The sequence below is a fragment of the Chanodichthys erythropterus genome, chromosome 8 (assembly GCF_024489055.1).
Source record: "Chanodichthys erythropterus isolate Z2021 chromosome 8, ASM2448905v1, whole genome shotgun sequence".
Taxonomy (NCBI): domain Eukaryota; kingdom Metazoa; phylum Chordata; class Actinopteri; order Cypriniformes; family Xenocyprididae; genus Chanodichthys; species Chanodichthys erythropterus.
In genome coordinates, this window is record NC_090228.1 from 11,057,745 (window position 1) to 11,085,456 (window position 27,712).

The 27,712-nt window shown below is 36.1% G+C and overlaps 1 protein-coding gene across 1 annotated transcript in view; it reads right to left on the reverse strand.

The window, feature by feature from the left end:
* The window catches only part of arhgef39 (Rho guanine nucleotide exchange factor (GEF) 39), a 100,601-nt gene extending 87,774 nt beyond the window's left edge, over positions 1 to 12,827 (reverse strand). Inside the window, exons 1-2 of the mRNA XM_067390970.1 lie at positions 12,727 to 12,827; positions 5,736 to 5,772 (exon numbers count right to left, since the gene is read on the reverse strand). The gene's annotated coding sequence lies outside the window, so the exon portion shown is untranslated. The remainder of the gene's footprint in view (positions 1 to 5,735; positions 5,773 to 12,726) is intronic.
* Positions 12,828 to 27,712: the final 14,885 nt, after the last annotated feature.

Consider the following 27,712-nt stretch of genomic DNA (forward strand, 5'->3'; position numbering starts at 1 on the left):
CTGTCAGTGCAATTCTACATTCGATTTACTTTCTGCCACTTGCTACATACTCAACACAAAGGGCAAATATGGGGAGTAGTCAGAATAGCAGCACGCATCTTTCCATCCATTCTGTCTTGGCAGTTTCTCCATAGAAGAAAGAAATTAGTTAAGGTACCCGTTGAGAGAGGCCTCAAAACACAGAATAAGTGTTTATACTCGAGGTGAATGTAGAGGCCAAGTTATTTTGTAAGGTTAAGAAAACATGACCATTGGAAAGAGCAACCGCAAGAGAAGCTGTGAAATAATTTCCTGTCAAGGGCATAAAACGTCTCTCAATTGAGGTAAACATTTCTACTTTCAAAAGCAATTTATTTCCTAACAACCGCTGAAGGAGACAACATATCTCATGTTGCTTTCCCCTGAATTTTCATTGTGTTGTTTCTCTTCCCTCCAAACCCTCATTTTCGCAAGTTGCTGTTTACCAGCAGCTTTGTCTTGGAGCCAAGATCTCAGATCTGCCAGTGTGAAATCACGTGTGAAGAAAAGCGGTTTAGGGTCAATGTAATATTGTGCTTGTTAAATGGGAACAGGCCACCTTGGAATTCCAGTAGTTAGTTCATTTTATTTATTGATTAAATCTTGGCTTTGTAAGCAGTGGAGCCGAGAGAATAATCTGAATGTTATTGCTCCAATTTGGATATTTAAGCTGATCACCATTTATAAAGTAAAATCGAGTCAGGTTTCACAGTTTTATGCACAACTGATGCAAGGATATTACTTTATGAATCATGTGCATCATGTGCATCATCATCTTAATTACTAGCTGTTTGTTTCACCCATTTAGCAATTTAAAACCTTATCCAATCATCATATTGGGACAAAAATACACTGATTGAAATCCCAATGTCTGATAAATTCATGCTTTTTTCCAATTCAAAAAGTGGTCATGATGCTTTCATAATTGATGCTCGGTGAAGACCTAAAATGATGTGCTTAGGGCCTGTCGTCCAATTATCATTGATCTAGCACTTCATTAAAGTCAGTGGAACTCTTATCTGGCACTGGTATTATTTTATTTATATTTTATATAAACATATATGTCTGATATGTACATAACAATAATAATAAAGATCGGATGTTTACGTTGGGGGAGGTGGGATATCAATTTCTGGGTCTCCCTGCATTCTCCAAAATGGAATTGGTGGTCCTACTATACTACTATAGCCGAATGGGACTTATCTCTTCACTTATCAATTTGGTTGAGCGTCCACCTCTCTAGCAGGTTGGTCCTGCCATACTCCTTCCACACCATGGCTTAAAAAATCCCACTTTAACACATTAGACTTCCTATTTCACCCAGATAATTACACAATTATCCGGCTTCACTCCAAAAAAAATCCATCCAGGGGTAATTGGTGCGGAAGGGAGGGGGGAAGCTACCCAGATTCCACTGCTCTTCCTGAAAGAGGGTCTAGGGGAACGAATGCAGATAAGTCAAGCAGAAAAAGAAGGGAATGAAGAAACGGGGGAGGAAGAAAACCTAAACACCTATTTGATTTTAATCTCGCCACTTTGCGCGCATTTAAAGAGCCTTCGTCGGTTTACCGGCGCCGACTCCTGCCAATAAGCTGTTATCAATGTTGAAAATGAAAATTTTAAATGTCAGTGTTGGTTCTGTGTTGAAGAGCGGTAACAGGTGCTTAGCTCCTGGTGAACCGGAATAATGTCCCCATTATTGGTCGCCCATAGAGCTGTTACAAGTCGCTTTGTCGTGGTTCTGGGAAGACCATTCTCCTGGAAGAGCAAGCGTAGCTCAATTATTTGGCCAGAAACACAAAACGCTCGCTTTCATTGCACACTCGCATCAGCGCTGTCTATCATGTATGAAATAACCTTGATAAAAGTAATTGAATTTCTTTCTGAAAGGATTAACGAGTGGTAATTGCACGAAACAGAGGTGCTGAGCAGAGATATTCTCACTTACAGCCGGGAACAATCGGCCCGGCTTTCTCATCTCCAGACACGCCGCATCTTTTCAGAAATCGCTGGGAAAACAAGTGTGCGTGTGTGCGCGTGTGTGTGTGGGGGGGTCTGTCTGAAAATACGATTTCCACTCAAATGCCAGCGGATGGCCTGATTACCATGCGCGGTCCTCTAAATGTGCTGAGATGGTCTTTAAACAAGATTCAACACTTTTAAACCCCAGCAGACTTAATTAAGGGTGGGACCTCACGTGTGAAGGGGGAGGGGAAGCGACAACGAGGCAGGAGGAAGGGAAGGAGTTTCACGCGGGGTGTGTTTTTGTAGCAGTTTCTCACCGTTTCCCGCAATAAACGGCCTAAAGCTTCCCCTTTTAGCTCAGCGCGCTCACACCCACGTTCACACACGCTCACGCTCGCGCAAAACCTTGACTTAAAGTCCCCATTACTTCTCCAAAACTGTCTGAAATATCAAACAATGTGCTGCCGGTGGGGGGTGCGTGGTGTGGAGTTAAATCGGCCCAGACTCATTTCCATACAGCTTTACATGTTTCAAAAAGATATGCATAATTACAGGGTTTGTACATAATTGCTCCAACACATTGGAAAAAGCCAGGTTTGTTCTTTTTTTAAATGTTGGCGCTGCAGCTCAGAGACTTTGCTTCTCTTCCGTTATGTGGCTCGAACAATTAAAACAATACGGACGTCTTGGAAAGGAGCTCAGCTCTCATTATCGCCTTCTCTTCTCCTGCGTCAGAACATTTACGGCTTAAAAGAAGGCCCTGGCACCTTGGCATTGAAAGACACTCTTTTTTTGGGCTCCTTCCCTTTTGCGTTTCTGGAACGGTGCGGCGTATGTGTGTGGGGTGGGAAAAAAAGAAAATGTAAATAAGATGGAGTTTGCGACAGCTCTGTTCTGTTCCAAGAGACGAACGTCTGCATCTGAAGCAATCAAAAAAGGCTTTTCTTAAAGAGTTTCACCCATCTTATTCTGACTCTTTGAACAGATGCACACATTGTTTGACTTGATACCAACACGCTCGACTCTAGAGGACAAAAAAATCGGAATGTGATTCAGGCAAAGGATGAATATTTGACTTGAACTTTTAACATGAAGGCAAATTGAGACTTGCTTTTATCGTTCCTTAGCACGCTAAGAAACTGGGAATAGTACCACTACGGCTCATAATGATATGTTTGGAGAACTTCATATTACATTTACGCATGGGAATACGCATGGGAAATCTCGAAAAATAGATTTTTAATGTCCAATTTTGAAGGAATAAGTCACTGAATGATGACAGCTCGGTTATTTATTTTTCCAAACCCATGGAATTTTTATCAGTTGAACATTTCTGAATAATCATCATGCGGCTCTTTTTTTTACAATGAAAGATCATTTGGACTATTTCTTTTAAATTCTAACTTTTGAGAACAAAGCTGTAATCCTGAAATATGACTTTTAGACTAAAGCCAAACATTAACATTAAAGTAGTAACGAATGAAAATCAAAATGACAAGAATTGCCATATTAAAGTAGACATATTTTGAATATTAAATTGAAATTTTGCGAATAAAGTAAAAACTTTCAATAAGACTGACGAGAATAAAGTCAAATATTAAAGGGTAGTTCATCCAAAAATGAAAATTCAGTCAATAATTACTCACCCTCATGTCGTTCCAAACCCGTAAAACTTTCATTCATCTTCAAGAACACAAATGAAGATCTTTTTGATGAAATCTGAGAGATTTCTGTCCTTCCACAGACAGCTACGCAAATGACGTTTGAGCTTCTGTTTATATGCAAATAAAAGCCTAAATTAATTCTGTTCGTCATATAAAGCGATCGTGTCTCTTCAGAAAATTTCGACTAAACCGCTAAATTCATATGGATTCGTTTTACGATCTCTTTATGAACTTTTTAAAGCGTCAAAGTGCCAGTTGCGTAGCTGTCTATGGAGGGACAGAAAGCTCTCAAAAAGATCTTTGTTTGTGTTCTGAAGATGAACAAAAGTCTTACAGGTTTGGAATGACATGAGGGTGAGTAATTAATGACAGAATTTTCATTTTTCGGTGAAATATCCCTTAAACATTCAATGAAAGAAGCATGTTAAAGTAAAGAAATTATGTTAAAATAAAATAAAGTTAAGCATAATGACATTAAAATAGTAATACTTAATAGAAAAAAATAATATATTTTGAGAAAAGTAGCAATATGACATTGAAGTAGTAATATTTTGAGTCATGAGTCAACATTACGAGAATAAAGTTGTAGTGCCATGAGATGAAATTAATAATATTTTAAGAAAGAAAAAAAAACAAAAACAATTATGAGAATAAGGTCATAACAATTTTAGACAAAAAGTCAAATTACAAGAATAACTTCATAGAATTATGAGATTGAAGTCATAATATAATGAGAATAAATTCCAAGCCAGAGCGAATCTTGAGTTAACAGCTCACTGGAGAGGAAGATTAGCAGGGAATAATGACTTCAATATCAGCCTGTTTTTCAAACCAAGCTATCTTATGGTGTATAATAGAAGAGCTGCATAAGTCTTCAAAATATGCACTTTTTTTTGTACCACGGAAGAAAGAAAGTTATACAGGTTGGTTCAGAACGACATGAAGGTGAATAAATAATTACATTTTTTTTTGAGTGAACCGTTCCTTTCATTCCTTAAAGCTGTCAAAAAATATATAAGGCAGGGTATTGCAGAGCAGATACTCTCACTTAATTAATGTCTTGTTTGAAAAAGACACCCTCATTGCAAATGAGTCCCATCAAAGTTCTCCCATGGCCTTAAAACGAGATCTAGGTCCAATTATTTTAGAGTGAGGAAATTATGGAAAAATTGGACCAACACTGATATCAGTTATATGGCTATTTTAATGAATTCTGCCATGTTGAGGGTGCTATAATTGTATTCAGAACTATCATTGCCAATACTAAATTAGTCCGTTTTGCTGATTTAAATGTTATGGTCAAAGTCTGTGGGGTCTAAATTGGTCTCAGAGGATCTCTCATAGAAGATTATTGCGCTTGGCTTTTGTGATGTATCAATACAGTGATGAGATTTCTTCAGCCCGGCACAATGCACACCACTCTTGGGATGGGCCGACTGAAAGAAAAAATATATCCTTTACCAGATAAAATTACTTTTTCCTCCTGAAAGTCAGAAAAATGATCGGAATAATGCACTATTCATGGCATAGGACAGCAGGAGGTGGGAAAAACAAGGTAGAATAAGGTTCCCTTTTATATCCTTTTTCTCATCCCTATACACCCTGCTGCTGACCAGTGCAAAAAAAGAAAGAAAGAAAGAAAAAGAAACAGGTATCCTAATGTTTAAAAAAATAACACTATTATTGGCCACTATTGAATCCAATTGCAAGCAATGCAGGTTGTAACAGATAAGGACCTGATGGAATCTGTCTTTGCACTATCTGAGCCAAAGTGCTCTCTGTATGAGTCAAATGGAACGACGATGCATTGACAATTCAAATCGGACAGCAGCTTTGCAGGCAATTCACCCTGCAATCTACATGCACCCCCCTGCCGGCAGGCCCGGCCGAGATTGCATTTTATACACAAAAGCCTTCACTTTGGAAGACCTTTCATATTCACTCACCGTCTAATAAAGTCCCCTGGTTTACAAGTGCACTGAAGAATTCACTTCAAAGTTTCTTACAAATGACAACAAAATGGAAGTTAGCATAATTATTAAAGAAATAGTTTGCATAGAAATTAAAAATCTGTCATTATTTACTCACCTGCATGGCATTTCGAATCTGCTCGGTGTTATTCAATCTGTGGAACACAAATGAAAATATTTAGGTATATTTTCAGCAAGCTCTTTTCCAAAGCAGTTCATAATGAGAGAGGTAGGCGTGAGCCCAAGGCCGGCTACTTTCAGTTTCACTTTAAATGAATTCATTTTGGTGTGTTTAGGTACTTCTTCATTCTTGTTCTATTCTGAATAAACTTTATAGGATTTTATAGGATATGTTTTTGGGGTGAGGGGAAATAAAATAGTCCATGTTTACAGTATAGTGTTTATAACTCCATTATAACATTTCGCTTTATGGGGCCGGTACCATAAACTAAAGAAAGTATCAATATGAGGGTAAAGAGGGTATAATGCCTTAAGAAACATGGTCAGAAATTGCATGTAGAGCAACACATGCCAAATTACAGCTTTAACACCGACCAAATTGTGTGTGTCTACACGTTAAATTCAAAATTGCCAACTTAACTCGGCCAAAATGTATGGAAGGCCAAAAGGGCCAAAAATATATGCATTTTCACGTCAACAACACATAAAATATGTGTTGTTTGCATGTGAAAAATCAGTGCGTTTTACATATCCAACACGTATTAACGCGTGAAATCCACGTTAAATACGCGTGAAAAACACATATTTTACGTGTTGTTGACGTGTTAAAATTCACGTGTTTTTGGCCCTTTTAGCCCTCGATAAAAATGTTCGTGTCTATACATATTAAGGAAACACATTCAAAATTGCCTTACAAACTGGTGTAATAGCCTATGACAAATCATGACATAACACTGACATTTGAAATAAAATTACATACATAATAAACTGTCGGCTATGTTCATTTATAACTGAATTATGTATTCATTAAATTATGAATGTAAGCTAAGCATCATGTTTGTGACTTTTTTATTCGTCATATTCTGACAATTAAAACAAAAATCAGGCTTGTGTATTTATGACATCAATTATTACTTTATTTGTTCAGAAACAGGCATAACTCAAAATAACATTTGTGTATTGTACTTTCCAGTAGGCCTATACAATACAGCAAAATTACAGTGCTTTCAGTACTAGGCTATTTTACGGAGCAGTCAACACTGGAAACTCCGATGGAGTGCAATCAGTTGACGAACATCCCATTCATATTATAAAACTATATGCTATTAAATTGTAGGCTATCTATATGAAATTACCAATGTACAAAACTACAAGTTTCGAGTTTCTGTGTCTTCTGAAACCATACGCTAAGGTTATGTAAGGAACAGATCAAAATTTAAGTCATTATTCACTGAAAACCCTCTGTTGCAGCTTTAGACATCAGTCACCTTTATTTATATAGCGCTTTTTACAATGCTACGGTGACCGGGAGGGGACATATTCGGTTCACTTAGTTTTGTCGTGGCCACAACATATAAACTCGTGGGAACGTGATAATATGTCGTGGCCACAAGATATTAATTCGTGGGAACGTGATAAGTCGTGGCCACGAGATCATTTTGTCGAGGTAACGATGTTGTGGCCTCGAGATCATATGGTGAGAGAACAACATATTTTATCCATCCCATCTCACAGCCTTTTAATCTGATAATATTATTATTATCATTATTATTATTAATATGCCTATTAAACCTAAATAAAATGAATAAAATGATGATCAAATTAAGTTTTTGTCTAGGCTATATCCAGTGATTTTTTTTTTTTTTTTTTTTTTTTTTTAAGCTTAAATATTCTTTTAACAACCAATTAATAATAATAAATTATTCAAACTTCATTCAAATGCTGTCACGGGCACGAGGGTCTACAAATGATAACAGACGCTCATTTATCCTATATTCATGGCTACAATACAGTCATAAAGCCACATTTTATTGGCATGATCTGAAATGAAGGGGGAAATAAGGCAAATAGGGCTACATAACAAGGAATAAAAAACATTTAACCAATAATGATAGCCTAATAATAATAATAAATAATGTAAAAATATGAAATAAAAAATTAACAATCAGTGAATGGATTTAAAAGACTATTGGATGTGATAAAAATATACACGGCATATTCTAATATTTATTGATAAACTTCATTCGAATGCTGCTGTAGACATCGCACACAACACAATAGGCAACATGTTAATAATCACTTCTTAATTCCGCACTTTTTCTTAATTAAAAATAAATATTATAATAATCTTATCCATTTCTGATAGTTCCAGGTTGCTATGGTAGCGCAGATTGTTTACACATGTAACTCGTGGCCATGAGAAATAGATGTCGTTCCCTCAACATAATGAAATCGTGGCCATGAGAAAAATATTTCGTTCCCTCACCATATGATCTCGAGGCCACGACTTTACATCGCGACATCCTTATGTCGTGGCCACGTGATGTAAAGTCGTGGCCACGAGATCATATGGTGAGGGAACGACTTATTATCACGTTCCCACGAATTAATATCTTGTGGCCACGACATATTATCACGTTCCCACGAGTTTATATGTCGTGGCCGCGACAAAACTAAGTGAACCGAACATGTCCCCTCCCGGTCACCGTACAATGCAGAATTGTGTCAAAGCAGCTTTACAGTGATAACTGGTATATAATTTTGGCTGCACAGCAGCTCTTAAAGAAAATGGTGTCAGTATCCATCTTAAGTAAATTCAGTATTGATTCATTCCAATGTAAGAGTCAATAGTTATTAATTTATCTATATCAGCACTGGAGTAAACAGGGATGTCATCATCCAGCTCAGTTCAGTTTGCATACAATGGTGTCAATGCAGGCAGATCAAAACACTGTTGAATAGCAAATGTCAAGTGTCCCCAACTAAGCAAGCCAAAGGCGACAGCGGCAAGGAACCCAAACTCCAACAGGTGACATCAGGTGGCAAACATCAAATATGTCGTCTTTACTCATCAGTTTGGACACCAATGACATGATCAAATGTCATTGGTTTTCACCAGGTTTTCACGCATCTTCTTACAATATCTGTGTGGTTATTGTTAAATAAAACTATTACAATTCATTTTGTTAACTGAAATAAAGCTGAAATAAATTACAATATAAAAATTTGATGGAAAAAAAAAGTACTAAAGTTACTAAAACTATAAAACTGAAATAAAAAATACATTAGAGCTAAAATGAAATATAAAAAACAAAAACTAATAAAAATGACAAAATCACATAACAAAATTACTAAAACTTAAACTAAAATTACAATGAAAACTGAAAATATAAAAATAGCTAATTCAAAATATTATTAAATTCTATAGTATATAAATAATTTTAAAATAACTCTGGCAAATTGTCATAAAACCTGTAGGTAAACCATGTGTCTGTTCTATGTGTTATATAGAGTAACTCAATATGTTTGTATAACTGCCGGTTGACTTAAGATTTTTTATTGTTTTTAAGGTCAACCAAATATCCCAGTGCAGTCAATTTTGGGGGTCGTCTATTACCCTTATTTACAGAACTGTTTTGTTAGCTCTGTAAAGCCTGTATAGCCTAAAAACTAGCTTAAGGTAAAAGTTAAACACAGGGAAAAGAAACCGTGAATTGAACAATACACTATGTACCAGGCATGCCCTTAACATATGCAATTTGTTTTTCTGCACTTGCCGAAGGGATAACGCCGATCTCTGACCCCACTGCAAACTTAAGCAGGTCCCCCGATGCCATGGCCTTCATGAATCTTTTAGGCAGAGGGAGTCTGGAGTTCAAAGTTTCTGTGAACTCGAGAAATAATAAGCTGCCTGATTAGCGTTGCTAAAAATACCAGCATGGCCAAAAGGATCCAGGTGGTGAGACGGGCCTCTGGCCCATTTACATGTTCAGAGGCCGATCTGATATACAGAGACACCCCATACAATGAAAGGGGCCTTCCACTGGTGCTTTTTAAGGTGATACAAGCTCCTCAACATGCTTTTATACCCAAACAGATTACACTTTATTTCAATGGTCATTGTCAACTAACTCTCATTAGAGTTTTAGTAGACTGTAGCAGACTGTAGGAGTTAGGGTTCGGGTAAGTAGAATAAGTTGCATGTGGTTGCAAAGATATAGTCAGTAGAATGTCTGTCGGGGAGCATGAAAATAAAGTGTAAGCAGACATTAAACAGACAGTCTACTAACGAGAGTTCATTTACATGTAGTTGCAAAGTAACTTGCAGTTAGTAGCAGGGCTTGACATTATTACCCGTCAACCTGCTGGATTTCGGCAGTGGCATGAAACGCAGTCATTCATACAAGCCACTATGGCGGAATGAATTTTACTGAAATATCTGAAATGATTCCAATACTCATTTTACCTAGAATATACATGATACTAGCTGCCCTTTCTCACTCCCTCATCTCTCTCTGACAGAAAGTTGACACACAAACCCGCCTCCCCTCGCTCACTCGTTTCATTCGCTCCGGTTGAATATTGTTGGTGTTACAGGGCTTGAATGTTGGCGTGGGATTGCGATTATCATGCATAATTTTACTAATTCCCACAGATTTTGTGCTCACACCTAAATTGCGCGTACATAAATCTGCCTCTTAGTACTAAATTGAAATCTTTTTCGCTGCTTATTGCACTTAAACAGTCAAATACACACAAAGTAATGTCAAAATGCCGGTTTTGGCAAGTAAACACACGTAAACACAGTCAGTGATGTTTTAAGTGAATGTAAACAGTTGAGAAAGAAAACAACAGTATAATGCAGCACTTCTCAAAGTCCGGACTCCGGTCCGGATCCGGACCCGGAGGGAATTCAATCCGGACCCGCCTCCATTTCATATTTCAACAGCAGTAATTGTGTGTAAGGGATTAAAAGTCTGGATTTCCTACTTTGATAAACGCATGTCAAAATCATTTATTTAGTGTTTTATGTCTTTTTGGAGATGGTCCGAAATTAAAGCGAAGGCGAGATATTTAAAGTTTTCCTCCGTGATTCAGTTGCCATGACATCCAGTGAGTGTATACTTTTGACGTAATTGGGCGTGTGTCGCGCAACGCAACACTGTGTGGAGCAGTGGTTCTCAACCTGCGGCCCGTCACGAATGTAAATGCGGCCCTCGATATGCCGACCACTATGGAAGCCCGTTTCCGCCACAAAAAAAAAAAAAAAACTCCACAATTGCGACTTTATATCTCAGAATTCTGACTTTATAACTCACAATTGTGAGATATAAACACGCAATTGCGAGTTAAAAAGTCAGAATTCTGAGATAAGTCGCAATTAATCTTTTTTTTTTAGTGGCGTTTTTTTTTTAGTGGCTTTTTTTTTTTTAGTGGTGGAAACGGGCTTCCATAGACCACAATAATAATAATAATAATAATAATAAACAATAAATAAATAAATTATAGCATACCATTTATTTTTGTTTTAAAATTTAAATTAAAGTGAATTAAATAAATATAAATGAGATATAATGCTTTATTTGTCATATAAAATAATTTTGGTGAGCATTTATCAGGCAATGTAATGACGCAATCACTCAGTTAACGAAACAAACACAGGTGCGCGCTTAGGAAGAATTTATACAGTAGCCATTCATTTTGTAAATTTAAGCCTCAAAATGGTCAAGTTTGTTATTAAAGGAGAAAAACTAAATGTGGAAGATAAAATGAAGGAACACATGCAAACAAGAAGAGTTGTTCAGCATCAGCAGTAAAGGTAAGAAGAATGGAAGAATCAGTTTGCTGTTAATGAGCGAGATGGGCAGCCTTCCTGTTTGCTCTGTAGTAAAGTATTAACTTGACAAGCAAAACCTACAATTTCAAAAGACTGAACTGTGTTTGTTTGATGTATTTTAAATCAGTAAAATAACCGTATCAGCGCACCCGCGGCTGGAATGAGCCCAACTCTGCGCGTGCTCGCGGATCCGCTGCTGCACGAGGGATTGGAACGTGACAGAATGCTATCGTCAGAGATTGTAATTAGCCTACAGTGCGCTCAGTGTTGTTTGTAAAAAGAGTTGAGTAATATTTGCTTATTAAGGCGTTTATTTGATTGTTTGGTGACTATTGCGATGCTGTTGAAGAGAGTCATACAGTCATACAGAGTTAAATAACTTAAAGTGATTGTATATACATTTTGTGTGTTCATTGAGCATTACTGATTATTATTGTAAAGCTAATGTCAGTAAGTTAGTTTTTATTTGTTATTTATTGTGTGCAACATCTAGGTATAATAGTATTATCTGCTAATACCATAACATTAAGTCTGATTGGTTTGCATTGGTTACGTCATATGTCAATTATATGCGGCCCGTGAGACTTGCACTTGGACCATTGTGCGGCCCACTGGGAAAAATGTTTGAGAACCACTGGTATAATGGATCCATGTGTCAGGTCTTAAAGAGACAGCAACCTAATATACCTGTTGCCAAATTATGAGATAATATTAAAAATATATGGCAGTTTTTCCCTAATGGTATCAATGTCAAAATTGTGGCCAGTGAAAATACTGTGTGGCTATTGAATTTTGAAAACCACTGGTAGCTAGTGGTTTTCCAGTGGTTTACAAACACTCAAGCCCCGGTTTTACCTAAAAATGTATAACCTTTCAACATGATACAACAGTCATGTATCAGTCATCATATTGTTGTTCACACATCCACACAAATGCAAACAGAAAGAAAATGGACACTTTTGCTTCCATTCTCCTATTAACAGTATTTTTGCTCCACTTTCCTTCTCAAAATAGACTTCTATTCTTCTATTCTATTAGAAGTTCCAAGTACAATCCATTTTACTTTTGTAATGTGTAAAAGTGAAAGGATATTAAAAATAACAAGTGAAAGAATTAAAAAAAAAAATTAGGTGTTTATCCATAAGGAACGTTGTTTCAGAGGTGGAGTAAGCTATTATGTTTTGAAGAACCAGTATCTTTATATCATCAACAAAAAAGCAAATAAAACGACAACTTGTCAGTTTTAAGTCATGTTGACATTTTGAATGGATCATCCCTGTTTTTTTAATCACTGCCCTGATTTACTACTTACTAGTTGCTGTCACGTGGTATGAGGGGGCGGGGCATTTTCTTTCAAGAGAGCATCTGATTGGACAAAAATCTCTGTAGTGCAGGATGAGTCATCACTGCTCGATTTTCCTGAAAGAGAAAAAAATAAATATGGATGTAAAAATGAATTTAGTCAACGTTTAGGAGTAGATTAGCATATAGATGAAAGCTATGACAAAAACAAAATTTTGTTGACTTTAAATTTGTCTTTTACAGAATGGCAAGTTTTATCTCATGTTGTTTTTGGTCAGGATAACAAGAAGAGGATACATTTATTCACATCAAAGAGAATTTAGTAGGAGAAAATTTAGAATTGCTTGGATGTTTTCCTGCTCCAGATAGCTGCCACTTGCGCAAACGGCACCAGCCGAGATAATGTGTTAAACTCTCCGTACCCCACCATACATGATTTCCCTTCTTCTTTTTCCTCTCTCTCTCCTCCTGTTTTATATTTAACTTCAACCTGTCAATTAAAGAGTGAGAGGGCAAAGAGGAAATAAGAGAGACAGGGAGAGAGAGACAGCAAGAAGCACAGAACTAATTAGGCAACTGTGTAATTTTAATTAGCTGTTTTGATAATTAAACTAATTAGTTCCCCTGTGTTTCCACTACGTGCTACCGACTGGAGTTTTTTTTCCTTTTACAACGCAGCTTCAGAGCTCCACTCCGTTGGTTAATTAGTCACTTTTGCATCAGAAAGCTTTATTGATAGCCTTAATTTGCAGTTGAAATGAGAAATCTGCTGTCAATAATTCGGATAATTGCCCGCCGTTTGATTGCGGAGAACAAAAGTGGCAGGCCTTTGAGTTTGAAGCTGCTGGAAATCCCCGGGGTCGTTTCCTGGATGCTTAGCTCTCTCTCCGATCTACATATCAGCAAATAACACCGCCGTCCGCAACATCTCGACCCCGCTAACAAGACAGGAATCTTGCCAAATAAGGAACGTTTTGACCCGTCCCACCTACGTTTCCCATCATGCTCTCCTCTTCTCGTCTGCTTCAGCCCTCCTCCCCGCTCCTCACACCCAGTGTCCTACGTTTGTGGTAATTGAGGAAGGAGGGTGGGGGAAAGAGAGACAGAAAGTTGCAGCTTTGCTTTGTAGCTAATTAGTGTCCTTGGAATTAAATGAGCAGCTCTTTGTGCACCTCCAGCTCCTGCGGCCCATGTTTGTGAATTGAATAATTGATTCCCCTCCACTAATCAGAGAGCGACATAATGAGCCAGTTTAATTAAATGGGGATCTAACCTGGCGAACACTGGGAAAATATTTGCTCGTTTACAGCTAATCAGAAATAACAGAGTGAGATGGTTCGGGGGGGTGGGGGCAGGAAAAGAAGAAGCCTGTGTGTGATTGTGCGCTTCAAGGAGGGGAATCTTAAAATGATGCATGTTGCTGAAGGAATTTATGAGAAAACGGTCGGAGGTTTCGATGTTGGGGCCTAAAGAAAGGAAAACTTGATATTATAAGATGTATTGCGGCTCTTTGACTTCTCTTCTGGTATTTTCAGCGGGCCTCGGGCCACGGGATGATGGTAGCAGATTGACCTTTCCTTATCAGAGGCGCAACACGCTGACACGTCCCTTATGGGCAGCACCCCAGGACGAGGTTGAGATAGCCGAGGTACCCCTGAGCATTGACCTCTCCGCCTGCTCTCACCTCCTTGATGTGCCACTAGAGGCACCACTTACCCTCAAAGGCTTGTGGATCCTACAGACCTTTAAGTACGCTAAGATAAAATAATGGTGGCTCAAAGGTGTCTATGGCCAGCCACCAACCGGGTGATGGAGATGGATACATTTTGTAAAAAATAAAATAAAAAAATAAAAAAGTTGAGTTTAAGAGTCTGGGATTTCAGCCTGCATGGCACAAACTGGAGGATTAAAAAAAAGTGTTTTTGTTTTTTCGGCTACACTGTAAAAAATATTTTTTGAAGTTGTTTTTGCAGTGTGTTTTACAAGAAAATATTTTGACTTTAAAATTTCATGTTTAAATCAATGTGTTACTTGCCATTTCTTTGTAATTAGTTCTGAAATTTACCAGCAAGCTCTGGGTGAAAATTGTTTCGTATCGCTTTACTTACTTAAAGCTTTTATATATAATGCATTTTAAAAGTATTTTTAATTATGCCTTTTAATGCACCTTATAATGTACTCTATGGTCTCATTAATAATTCTAAATGGTTATGATACATTATAATACTTATTTATTAATTGAACACACATTAAGAAAGTATAATGCATTAAAACATGATAACCAATTTTAACAAGGAATCTGCAAATATTATAATGCATTTCAACTTTGGTTACAATTATTTATGAAAAGATGTACATTATTAATACCATTAATGCATTATACACGTTTATACATCAAATTCATTATTATTGTATAGGGTCCAATGTGTTAAAATTAGTTGATGAAAATTAGTTATAAATATATGTTTTAAATAAATGTTTATAGCATGTATTAAATAAAATTAATGCTTATTTTTTTAAATTTTACTTTTTAATTAATAAATGCTGTAAAAGTATTGTTTATTGTTAGTTAATGATACCTAATGCACTAATGTTAAATTTTTTAAACTTTTATAGTTTATTAAAAATAGCCCTATGAAGTGATGTAGGGTTCAAAATAAACTCTCACCAAGTGCCAAATGATTGTAAAAAAATAAAAAAAATAAATAAATAAATAAATGTCTTTGGTGCCCATTAACTCAAAGGAACTGCAACATGATACATTTTACATACTGTACAACATCTGTCGCCACTCATGCATCTTCTAACAACTTCTAATCTCAATGGAAAAGTTATAGGACACCTAAAGTTTTTATTTTCTCTGTGACAAACAGATATGGAAAAAAAAAAACGGTTTCTTTATCACATTTTTGTAAAGGTACAGTTTTATAGCGTGGCAGACACTAGCTGCAGATGACAGTGTGGCTGGATTTGTGTTGATATTAGTTTACTAAAACACAGCAGCACTATAAGAGGGACAGAAGTGGATCATTGAAAGAATACACACTCCTCCTGCCCCAACCTCCTCACCCTCCCCAACCCCCCAATGAAAAATGAAATACTGCATTGAAATTCCACACCAGAAGAAGGATAGAGAGAAGCTAAAGCTTTGAAGCTCCAGCCTGTCAGTCTTTTTTGCGTTTTTGTGTGTGTGTGTGTGTGTGTGTGTATGAAAGAGAGAGGATGAGTGAGAGAGTTCCATGTTCTAGTGCTTTCTCTCCTTCCCTTTCTTTTTCTCCTTTCCATTCCTCTGTCTCTCTCTGTCCCTCTTTACCTCTCCCACCACTCGATTCCACAGGCACCTTTTCTTTTCCACCGCTGTCATTCCCAAGAGCTTGCACAAATCAGAAACACAGATTTGAAAAAGTTGGGTTTGTGGACTTTGGATAGAAAAAGGAAAACATCCCTTTGCTTTTGAACTTGCCAAGCAGTAGAACCACACCTTGCCTGTTTCTCGGTTGTGTCTGATGAAAAGAAAAAATAAATGGAGAGAGAAGAATTAGAAAGAAATAAGAAAAAGTAAACAAACAACATGCAACACTGGTCAACGTGGACAACCAGTTTTCTTTTCAAACTCTACATGAAGCGCCTGAAGTTTACAACATCACTCCCTAAGGGAAGGATTGTGTTTCCTGTGTTTCTACTTTATTTTATACTTGCTTCTCAAATCTAGGACTGGCATTTGCAGAATAACTTGATGTCATTTATCCTTGTTATCAACTATGAAATAGCATCATTTACTCATGTTATTGCAAACCAGTATGTCTTTCCATATTTCTTTCATAAAACAAAAACTGAGAAATTTTGAGTCATTGTACTTTTCCACATCAGGAGTTTTCAAACTTCCTAAGGACCCTTCCTAAAATATGTAGGCAGGCAGAAATTTGGTGTTTAAAGATACATTTATACTGTAAAATTATGTAAAAATATTAAGGGTGATATTATCAAGAAAATATGTCTTCAGAATTATTACTATTATTAGAATTATATATATATATATATATATATATATATATATATATATATATATATATATATATATATATATATATATATATATGTATAAATATATATATATATATGTATGTATATATAAATATATATATGTATGTGTGTGTGTGTGTGTGTGTATATATATATATATATATATATATATATATATATATATATATATATATATATATATATATATATATATATATATATATATATATATATATATATATATACTGTATTATGTAAACAAACTTTTATTTTGGGTATATATATACATACATACATTTTATATATATATATATATATATATATATATATATATATATAAATATTAAATATACACATAATATATATATACACACATATACTGTATTATGTAAACAAACTTTTATTTTGGGTGTGATTAATTGTGATTAAGCATTTGACAGCACTATACATATTTTATATTTTATAGTAATATTTTTTTTATATATTTAACTTTTTTTCTTTTGTCAAATCAACTTACGTAATTAATGTGGTTCAGATAACATAATATTTTGAGTTTCTATTTATTAAACCAATCTCCTTCATTGCATTAACTACATTTTTTTTTAATTTCAATGAACTCATTTTTAAGGCAACCTGGTAACTTACTTTTTTAAGTTAAACCAACAATATTTTTTTACACTGTGGTCCATACGACTTGTGCATTCCAAGTCTATAAACAATAATTTTGTATGAAAAGCCATCATCTCTGCAAGAATTCAGTTATAGAATATAAATTAAAACAACCAAACAATATGTGTAGAGAAAGTAATTAGGCACACAGAAAAGTGACAACAGTATTTGCATGCAACATGAACGTGGCCGATAATGACCTTCAGCTTCTTTGAGAAATATCATCTCTCAGTCTAACCGTATACCGCAGGGGATAAATCTCGGAGCGCTGGTCCACGTGAGAGCGAAATCCACTATCTATCCTCCATCTTTACTAGAGAGAGGCGCGTGTGCGAGATGAGACACTGTGGCTGAATATCAGACAGACAGAGGAGGATAACGAGCCTCATCCTTGCCGTTCATTAGCGCCAAGAACTCCCTAGCCTCGAGGGATGGGATAATTCCCACGGTAACCATTGCACATTCTTAACAAGCATCTATGCTGAACTTGCCTTGAGTGAGTGCTGTAGCTAGTCCACCTGATTTGGCGGGTCCAGCCCACAAGTGTGTGCTCGGTTACATGAGAATGATTAGCAGGGTCTTAAGGGACGCTTTGAAGCCCCCGCTGACACCACTTGCTCATGTTTGCAAACAAATGCAGAGCCTCTTTACGGAAAACAAGGTATTTAGCAACCAATGAGAGTTCTCACTTGTGTACTTTTGATACGCGGTCTGACTAGCATTAGCAGTTCCAATTCATCCCAAAAGGTTTCAGGTTTGGTTTTTGTGTAGTCCAGGTTGAGCTGTTTCACTCCAGACTCACTTTCAATTTCATTAGGGTCTGAAAAGTTCATCTAAGCAGTTATATGTATGATTTTATGCACCTTTTAGCAATTAGCGGGAGCTGTCCATGTTCTTCTTGTCACGTAGTGCACTTAATTTCTTCGCTGTCACCTTTTGTTAATGCAATTTTGTGCTTGTGAAAGAAAACACTATGATTACTTGGCCTCGGGAGTTTGTATTTTCTGGGCAAAGGCCTTGAAGAGAAGCATTAACATTCGTTTGCCACTTTGAGGGGGCAGCCATTACTAATCGCTAAGAAATTTCCTTACTTCCTGCAGGCCTGTCAGGTTGTAAATGAAAAGGAATTAAGAAGAAATCCATACGTTTCTACACCCAGCCCCCTCCTTCTGAGTTCGCTCTCCCAGCTTGTGCACACTAGATGGGAGTCTATCATTAGCAGACCAAATTAAACATTAGCTCTTCGGCTGCTGGTAGTTTGGGCTAATTGCTAATCAGCAGTAAAAGTTGCCTGGCACGGAATATTGCTTACCATAAGCTAAAGGTAATTTGCTGCTTGAGACAAGCTAGGCCGACTTGTCTGTTGTTGTCCAGAGTCCGTTCCTAATTACTGCCGGAGGGCGATGACAGTCATTCAATGGAGATTAAGACTGAAGAAAAAAAATGGAAATGCGCCATAATGCAGGAATGAGCTAGAAATGCTTCTGTCTGCTTTTCTTTAATTTCCCCACTCTTGCTCTGTTTCCCTTCTGCACTCTGTTTATTACCAAGAGGGATGGATTCTCGCATGGTAAATCGACAGCAGGGAAGCTTGTTGATAGCCAAAGAGTCAGTTTAAAAAGCTCCATCTTGAACAAAAGATTGATTGAGCTTTGGGTAATTGGCAAGACACTTACTGTTATACGTACATCATTTGATTTTTCCTGAATCTTTTAATTTGACAAAAATGTTTTACATACCATTGAGAAGTTATTTCACAATTTAGGGAGTAGCTAATTAAAACAAAAGTAGAAATGCTACTAGATTAACTATATTTGTTAAATGCCATCTCTTCTTGAATAACACGCTGCTTTTACAGTTTAGCGATTAAAAAAAACAGTACATTGTGGTGTTTTTTGGTCACATGTATGCACTTTTTAATAATGGCAGGTCTGAATCATTTTAGTGAATCAGTTTGTTCACATGATTAATGAAAACAAATGATTCACTGATCAAATACATTTTATTTTTAAAGTGCAATATTTAGTTAAATGTTGCCATTTATAATTTTTTAACATTTTATAACTAGATTTATTATTTGTATTTATTGGTAAATTTAATTCTGTTACCCTAATCTCAGATCCTGACCTGACAAAATTTATTTATAATTTTGGGCAACGACACATTCGGTTATATGCATTCAGACACATTTAAAAGTGGCACATAATTAGATCTATTCTAAATCTTTTCATTTAATTACTTAATTACTTTGAGAAATTGTCAATTTGAGGAGTGCCTAGATAAGTAAAACAAAAGTAGCAAGGCTTCTAAATTAACTATAATTTTTGATTGGTAGCATTTAAAGGTGCCCTAGAATTAAAAATTAAATTTATCTTGGCATAGTTAAATAAGAGTTCAGTACATGGAAATGACATACAGTGAGTCTCAAACACCGTTGTTTCCTCCTTCTTATATAAATCTCATTGGTTTAAAAGACCCCCGACGAACAGGCAAATCTCAACATAACACCAACTGTTACGTAACAGTCAGGATCATTAATATGTATGACCCCAATATTTGCATATGCCAGCCCATGTTCAAGCATTAGACAAGGGCAGGACGTCTGGATGTGCACAGCCGAATCATCAGACTAGGTAAGCAAGCAAGAGCAATAGCGAAAAATGGCAGATGGAGCGATAATAACTGACATGATCCATGATATTTTTAGTGATATTTGTAAATTGTCTTTCTAAATGTTTTGTTAGCATGTTGCTAATGTACTGTTAAATGTGGTTAAAGTTACCATCGTTTCTTAAGGCATTCACGGAGACAAGAGCCGTCGTTATTTTCATTTTTTAAACACTTGCAGTCTGTATAATGCATAAACACAACTTCATTCTGTATAAATCTCTCCAACAGTGTGTAATGTTAGCTTTAGCCACAGAGCACTATCAAACTCATTCAGAATCAAATGTAAACATCCAAATAAATACCATACTTACGCAATTAGACATGTTGCATGACGAACACTTTGTAAAGAACAATTTTGAGGGTTATATTAGCTGTGTGAACTTTGTTTATGCTGTTTAAGGCAAGCGCGAGCGTGAACATTTAAAGGGGCCGCAGCCTAAATCGGCTCATATTTAATGATGCCCCAAAATAGGCAGTTAAAAAAATTAATTAAAAAAATCTATAGGGTATTTTGAGCTGAAACTTCACAGACACATTCAGGGGACACTTTAGACTTATATTACATCTTTTAAAAAGACGTTCTACGGCACCTTTAAAAGTGTTGAAAATCTTTTTTGAGTTTAGCGATGAAAAATGGTTTAGCCATTAAAAAAACGGTACATATAAAATAAATCATACTTTTCTAAATGCTTTATCATCTCATATTTGTAGGCCCAATTCATTTTAGTGAATTAGTTCACATGAATTCAAATTATTCATGTAAACAAACGATTCACTAACATGACTCGCCAATCGATTAAACGATTCTTCAAACCGTTTAACTCCTTGCATTGCTTTTTTAAAGTGATATATTTAGTTAAATGCTGCTGTTTATACTTTTTGACATATGCTGTCACCATTTCAGAAAGTTAAATAGCTGCAATGTATTTATTTGCATAGCTAACTTGTGTTTTAAAGTGTAGCTCAGCTATAGTTTAACTACTTTATTAGCTTGTAGCTTAGAAAGCAACAGTTTCAAATACATTTTTTGTAGCCAATATCCTGAGTTTCTGCTCCAAAATACACCACTTTTATTTCTATGCTGTTACATACAGTATTAGCGCTACAAATCATTCCCGATGTCGTAGATGAAAGTGGCGTTTTTTTTTTCCCCCACTGCGTTCCCATCAAGTGCCACATCATCCTGTTCCTGATTGTCTCAGTGTCAGCCAACCCGGCTCAGCTGATGTCCCACAGGTCTCCGACTGCAGGATAAAATCTGAGTCTACAGCTATCATAATTAATAATCACCCACCCACAGGCTTCTCAGCCTAACCTTCAAAATCCAATCCAGCTCCTCTTCTGATCCCCGGATTGATAGATGTGCATGTTTCCGCGCGCGCACACTGTAAATATGTATGTACTCATAAACTCAAACAACATTCGTCCCTTTCATCTGCAGGTTCGCCGTACGGGGAGGAAAAGACACACACGTACAGATACACACTCGTGCACTTTTATCTAATGTCAGATATCAAAATGTCAAACCATCGGTTGGGGGGAAGGAGGGTGGAGCGGGTAGTCGTGGATGCCTCACACCCCCTGGTCGAATCCCAGTGCAGTCCGATCAATACATCGTTATAGATCTTAATCACGTGAAGCGTATAATCACCTAAAACCTATCAATTATAGAGAGTGAGATAGCTTGGCCGCCAAATCCTGGCCTGCAGCCTCCTTCCTCCTTGGATTAGGATCTGAGATTGGGTCAGGATCATAGGAGCCGCGCCCTGCCCGGCCAGATAGCACATTAATGACCACTCCAGGGGCAGCTGTCTCTCAGGCTGCAGTCTGGCAAAATAAATAATAAATCATTTAGGCTGGAGCTGACATAATTACCAACTAAGAAGCTCAGTACAGGCCAGTGAGGCCAGTAACAATGGCAGAGGAGAGAGTGATAGGCTGAGCGCTCTGCGCTGATTAGCTCCTCTTTCTGCACACATAAAGCTCGCCTTCTCTCTTTACAATATCCTTCTACCTTTTCTGCCTCTCTTAAGTTTATATACAAGATCATGGAGTGCTGGTGCTGCACTTTTGAAATTCGACATCATTAGTGGCACCGAGCAGAATTGCAAAAATGAAATGTCTTTCAACAGGTTTCATGTTCAAGGCAAGATAAGTCTCCATTTATATAGTGCTTTATACAATACAGCTTCAAAGTAATATAAAGGAAATTAATTATTATTGATACAAACTTCATCAAATATGAGACATTTTTTGTCCTTTAAAGCAGCTCTACAGAAGACAATTGTGTCATTATTCAGCTGAAGGCAGTTCAAAGTTCATCAGTTATGAGATTAGTTCAATTCAGTTCATCTACGTTTACATGCTTTTTGGTCGATCAGACCACAAGTAGACGAGGGAGACACATCCTCGTCTCTTTTGTCCACTTTCAACCACTTCTGTCCTGATTTCTCAGGGTCTATAGGTGGGTAAATGTATGGGATTTTTTCAGATCTTTCGATCTAATGGACAAAATAAGCTTGCACAATTTACATATGAACACGCACAGAGATGACGGAAAAAAATATGGAGAGCATAAGCTTTTGTTTCTGCTCTGATAGCCGCAAGACCATGCCGAACGCTATGAGTGTGTGTTTGAAATCAGGAATGGTGAGAGAACATTGTGCTTGGTATATTTTTTGTCTTCAAACCAAACTTGGGTCTTCAGCTGACAAAGTTTAAATCCCGTCTGGCTAGCACGCTTCCCATAATGTTAGGTCAGTAGGCGGACTTTTGTCGCCACATGAGCGTCTACACCACGAAAGCAATTTGGTGAATGTGTTTTCGACTACCTCTGGAAGTGGTCCAAAGTGGACAAGCTGAAAACATTTTAGACTCCGTTTACACCAGTATTTAGCGTTGTCCACTTGTGATTCGATCGACAAAAACGCATCTTAATACCAGATGTAAACAGGGCCTATAAGCAACTCTACAGAATAAAATATTCTCATTATTCAGCTTAAGTCAGTTCAAGTTTTGTTCTTATCCAATAGTGTCAGTGCAGTCAATTTCATAATATTTCTGAATATTAAGTGACTTTTCAATAATGGCAGCAAACTGCAAGGCAAGTGACGTGGAAAGTCACATGACAATGACAGTATGGCAGATGTAGTATGTACACTGTAAAAAATGACCGTGATTTTAACAGTAAAAGACTGTAAAAATGCTGCGGTGAAAAACTGTTAATTGGTTTACAGAAAGTTTCCATACTATATACGGTGAATAACTGTAATAGATCTAATGGTACATATAATGTAATTTTACGGTAAAATACCGTTAAATTCACAGTTTTTGGAAGTGAAAAATAACAATTCATTGTAAAATTCATTCCCACAATTCCCTGCGTGACACTTCACATTTGATATATTTTCGCTGAAATAACTCTGTTTCTTCTTAGTTTTTCTTTTTTTTTTTAATCAGTTATGTACATTAGGGTTTTATGTTACATCTAATGTTGTTAAATTAATGTTTATAGCATTTTTAAAATTTCATGCATGTTACCATAATGGTGTTTAGTGTGTGTGTGAATGACACTGTGTGCACCTTCTATATGATAGTGTTGTCCTTCTCAGCTTGTGGAAAAGCTGCTTGTGATGAACTATGATTCATCATGTGACTCTTATCACCACTATGTTTGGTGACTGTCAGTGTATTATAAAGGTACAAAACAGATATTAGTACTTCATTAGGTTGGTAAATTAACATTATATCAGTTAATGAAATACATTATTTTACCGTAAATTTAATAGATTTTTTTTACATTGCTACTGTATTTTTTACGGTAAAGTTCTGGCAACCACAGCTGCCGTTTTTTTACAGTAAATTTTACTGGGATTTTTTTTACAGTGTACGATTGCATTCATACACTGTACACGCATACTCATAAAACGTACTTTATTAACAATTAAAATGTAAAGAAATACAGTATGTGGGTACAAGGAAGAGCAGACAGAGACGTTGGAATGAATGGCGGCAGTACAAAGTCCTACTTTCAGTTCAAAGAGCCTTTTTGATAGACATGTTCTGTGTTGTTTTTACACTAGCTGAGCCTGAAAAAAGTCAAGCTAAAAATGCTAAATTATGATAACTCAAATAGTTGAGACATCTTTCTTTCATCACTTAATTAGATATACAGTAATCTTTATTTGAATGCCTGTTGTATACATAGAAAATCGTGGCCTGGGGAAAAATTCCAAGATGGCCGCCAAGTAAACTGACTTGCCTTGAAGGGACTTTAACCGTGTTTACACTCTGTATGGAAATTAACCTATTAAATTAACCCATTTTTCTCCACATTATATGTGATATGGGATAAAAGTATACCTATAAGCCAGAATGAAATGAAAGGAATCGTTAACTAAAACAGTTCATTGAAATAAAATTACTAAAATTTAAACTGAAAATAAATAAATGCTAATTCAAAATATAAAATAACCCTATAATAGCATAGGCCTATAAAATAACATTGGTTCTGCAATTTTTTTTATCTTAGCAATGACCATAAGCTCAAATTGGCACTTTTAAGTAGAAATAACAATAAAATATTATTAAAAATATATATTTTTATTATGCCTATAATTATTTCAAAGTTACTGCCGACCTTGAGGTAAATAAAATTCCCAGGGAATGTTGCACAGTAGATGTGAAAGTGGTATTGACCCCCTCTTTCTGCCAGCAAGCAATTGCCATTCCCTCCCACCAAAACACCTTGTTGCCGGTGGCGATGCAATTAAAGGGACGGAGAACTCATTTCAGATGCGTGTCTCTTATGCTCGAATTGCCAATCAGGAAGGGCGATTTCGAGTAGCTGCAGAAATGCCACAAACTAACCCCCTTTATTTGTTCTGCATTTAAAGGGAGATTTAGAACGACACAACACAGATAGAAATATATAGAGAGTATGGAGGGAAACAAATATGTTGTCTACATGTTCTAATTTATCTCACCTTACACACCTTTTCTGTCCCGCACCTCTCCAAGAAGCCTCCTCACTTCCCAGTCCAAATTTATATTCAGAAAAATTCCTAAGCGGATTTTCTCAATTTAGCCATACTTTTAATCTTTGGCAAAAATGAGTGATGACTTCTTTCAATAAAAAAAAAAAAAAAAAAAAAAAAAAACCCCTGACAGGCTTACAGCGCACACCGGCGGATTAGTTTCCCGTGGAGATGAGGTTTTCCTTTGTGCTGCCGTGTGTCTGTTTGATGGGGGTTTAACAGGAAGCGTTCATGCTGAAATTGGATGCAGGCAGGGATAGTGGTGCGATGGCCGGGTTTTGATATGGACCCCACGCAGTAACTCTGGTCTAACATACCCTCATCTTCCTCTCCCTGAGGCCTGCCTTAACGCCAATGAATACTACTATACTACCAGAACAACAAACTGGGATGTTATTTAAACACATATAAAGCTAGATCTGAGGAAAAAGCACTTTTCTCTATGTTTACGCCCATTGAAAGTGGTTTCCGGAGGAAATTTATGTCCTATCATTCTCACTTTTGAGATATTGGATTCCTTACATGTTGCCGTTCTCCCAAGGATGCTCACGAGAGATGAAAATACTGTGTATAATGCCGGACTCTCGTAATGTAAGATGATTATAACATCTTGTTGCGTAGAAACAGGCCATATGCTGCTGCAAAGCAAGGTTAACAGGTTGTTTACCAGCCAAATCAGTTCAGGGTTCTGGAATATACTGCTTCATTACACAAAATGAAGGACTTTCTTCCAATTTGGGTGAAGTAGGGCGGTCCTAGACAAGAAGCATCATTTGAAAAGTATTAGGATCAACACAAGGCGCTTCATAGGCACGTGATTGGACGGCTGCTGTCCTGGTGTGCACCCCCCTCATGTGCTGGCCAGGGTTCACGACAGATGGGCAAAGGCAGGCCTAAGCTCAGACTGTCTGAGACACTCACCAGGGCAGGATGGGTATCCTGTCCTATCAGTCTCATCCTCTCAATCCTGCAAACAGGCATTTGTTTGTTGATTTGGCTGCTTTGATGCCCCATTATACACCCTGTGCTGACAGACAGAGAACACTGGCTTTCCCCTGATTTGCACGAGGTTGTGTAAACACACATGAAATCATGATGATATTTCTTATTTAAAGTGATGTTCATTGTTTTATCAATATGGTCTTAGCAGGTCTTTAGGGTTAAGTAATGAATGTACTTTCAGATGGTCGTTACAGAAAAATAAACCCCTTTTTATATATAAATATCCTAATTTAACGGTATTGTACGATACTGGATGCTTAATTGTGTATGTAATATAGAATTGAGCCATCATCTAATGCTCACATAAAATGTTTATCTGTTAAAACACTAATATTATTAAATATAATCTTTAGCAAATCTTATATGAAAATTAAACAAAATATTATACAGTATAATATGGTGATGCCTAAATTCACCAGTTATTTTAGTATTGCTATACTGTCTCTCTCTCTCTCTCTCTCTCTCTCTCATATATTATATATATATATATATATATATATATATATATATATATATATATATATATATATATATATATATATATATATATATATATATATATATATATATATATATATATATATATATATATATATATAAATTAATTATAATTTTGTTAATTATAATTAGACTACATGTATTTCTATAGAACCAAAGGGGTCAAAACACAAAATAACTGTCCTTAAAATGAAATATAAAAAAATGTATATATATATATATATATACATATATACTTTTTTTATATTTCATTTTTATTTTATTTCAGTTAGTTTATGTAAACTCACAAAAAGGTTTTTAGTTAACTATAACCTTGAAATTCACTTGATTTTAGTTTGTAGTATTTAACTAATATATTTATAAAAAAAATAAAAATAAAAATAATTATAGAAAAATATGTATTGTATATCAGTGCATCCTTAAAAATGTTTTTTTTTTTTTTTTTTTGTGGGTCCCAAAATAATTTATTTTTATTTAGAAACCAGCTTTTTACATGGCCAGTTATGTAATATTTAATAAGAAATATTAATCAAAATATTTATTTTTTATATGAGAAGACAGAGCATGGAGTGACATACTATGTTAGAAATCTGACAGCACAAAAACAAACAAACAAACAAAAAAAAACCTGACTGCAGAATTACACAGTCAACCAATCAAATTCAACTATTCCAGAGAATTTTGAAGTGAATTATAATTAGACTACATGCATTTCTATACAGCCAAAGGGGTCAAAACACAAAATAACTGTCCTTTAAATTTACAGCATTTCCTAATATGGAGTGTCTATTTACGCTAAGTGCAAATAGCGTCCCTTGTTAACAAATGCTATTTACACTAGCTCCGCCCACCAATGTCTGGTTGGGCCACTCAAGACATATTAAACTCAATGTCTTCAATGGTGCAGCAGAAGTGAGTAAGGCTTGCAGACCAGGCTTTTAACGTTACCGTCATGGGTTTGAATCCGCCTTTTGCCAAACTTGCATTTATTTTCAGTAAAAATGAAAATAATGTTCTAAAAGTGGAAATAAACAGCGAACAAGTGTTTAATAATATTAAAATTGTTTATTGGGTGGGATTAGAGGAAGGTGTAGGGAG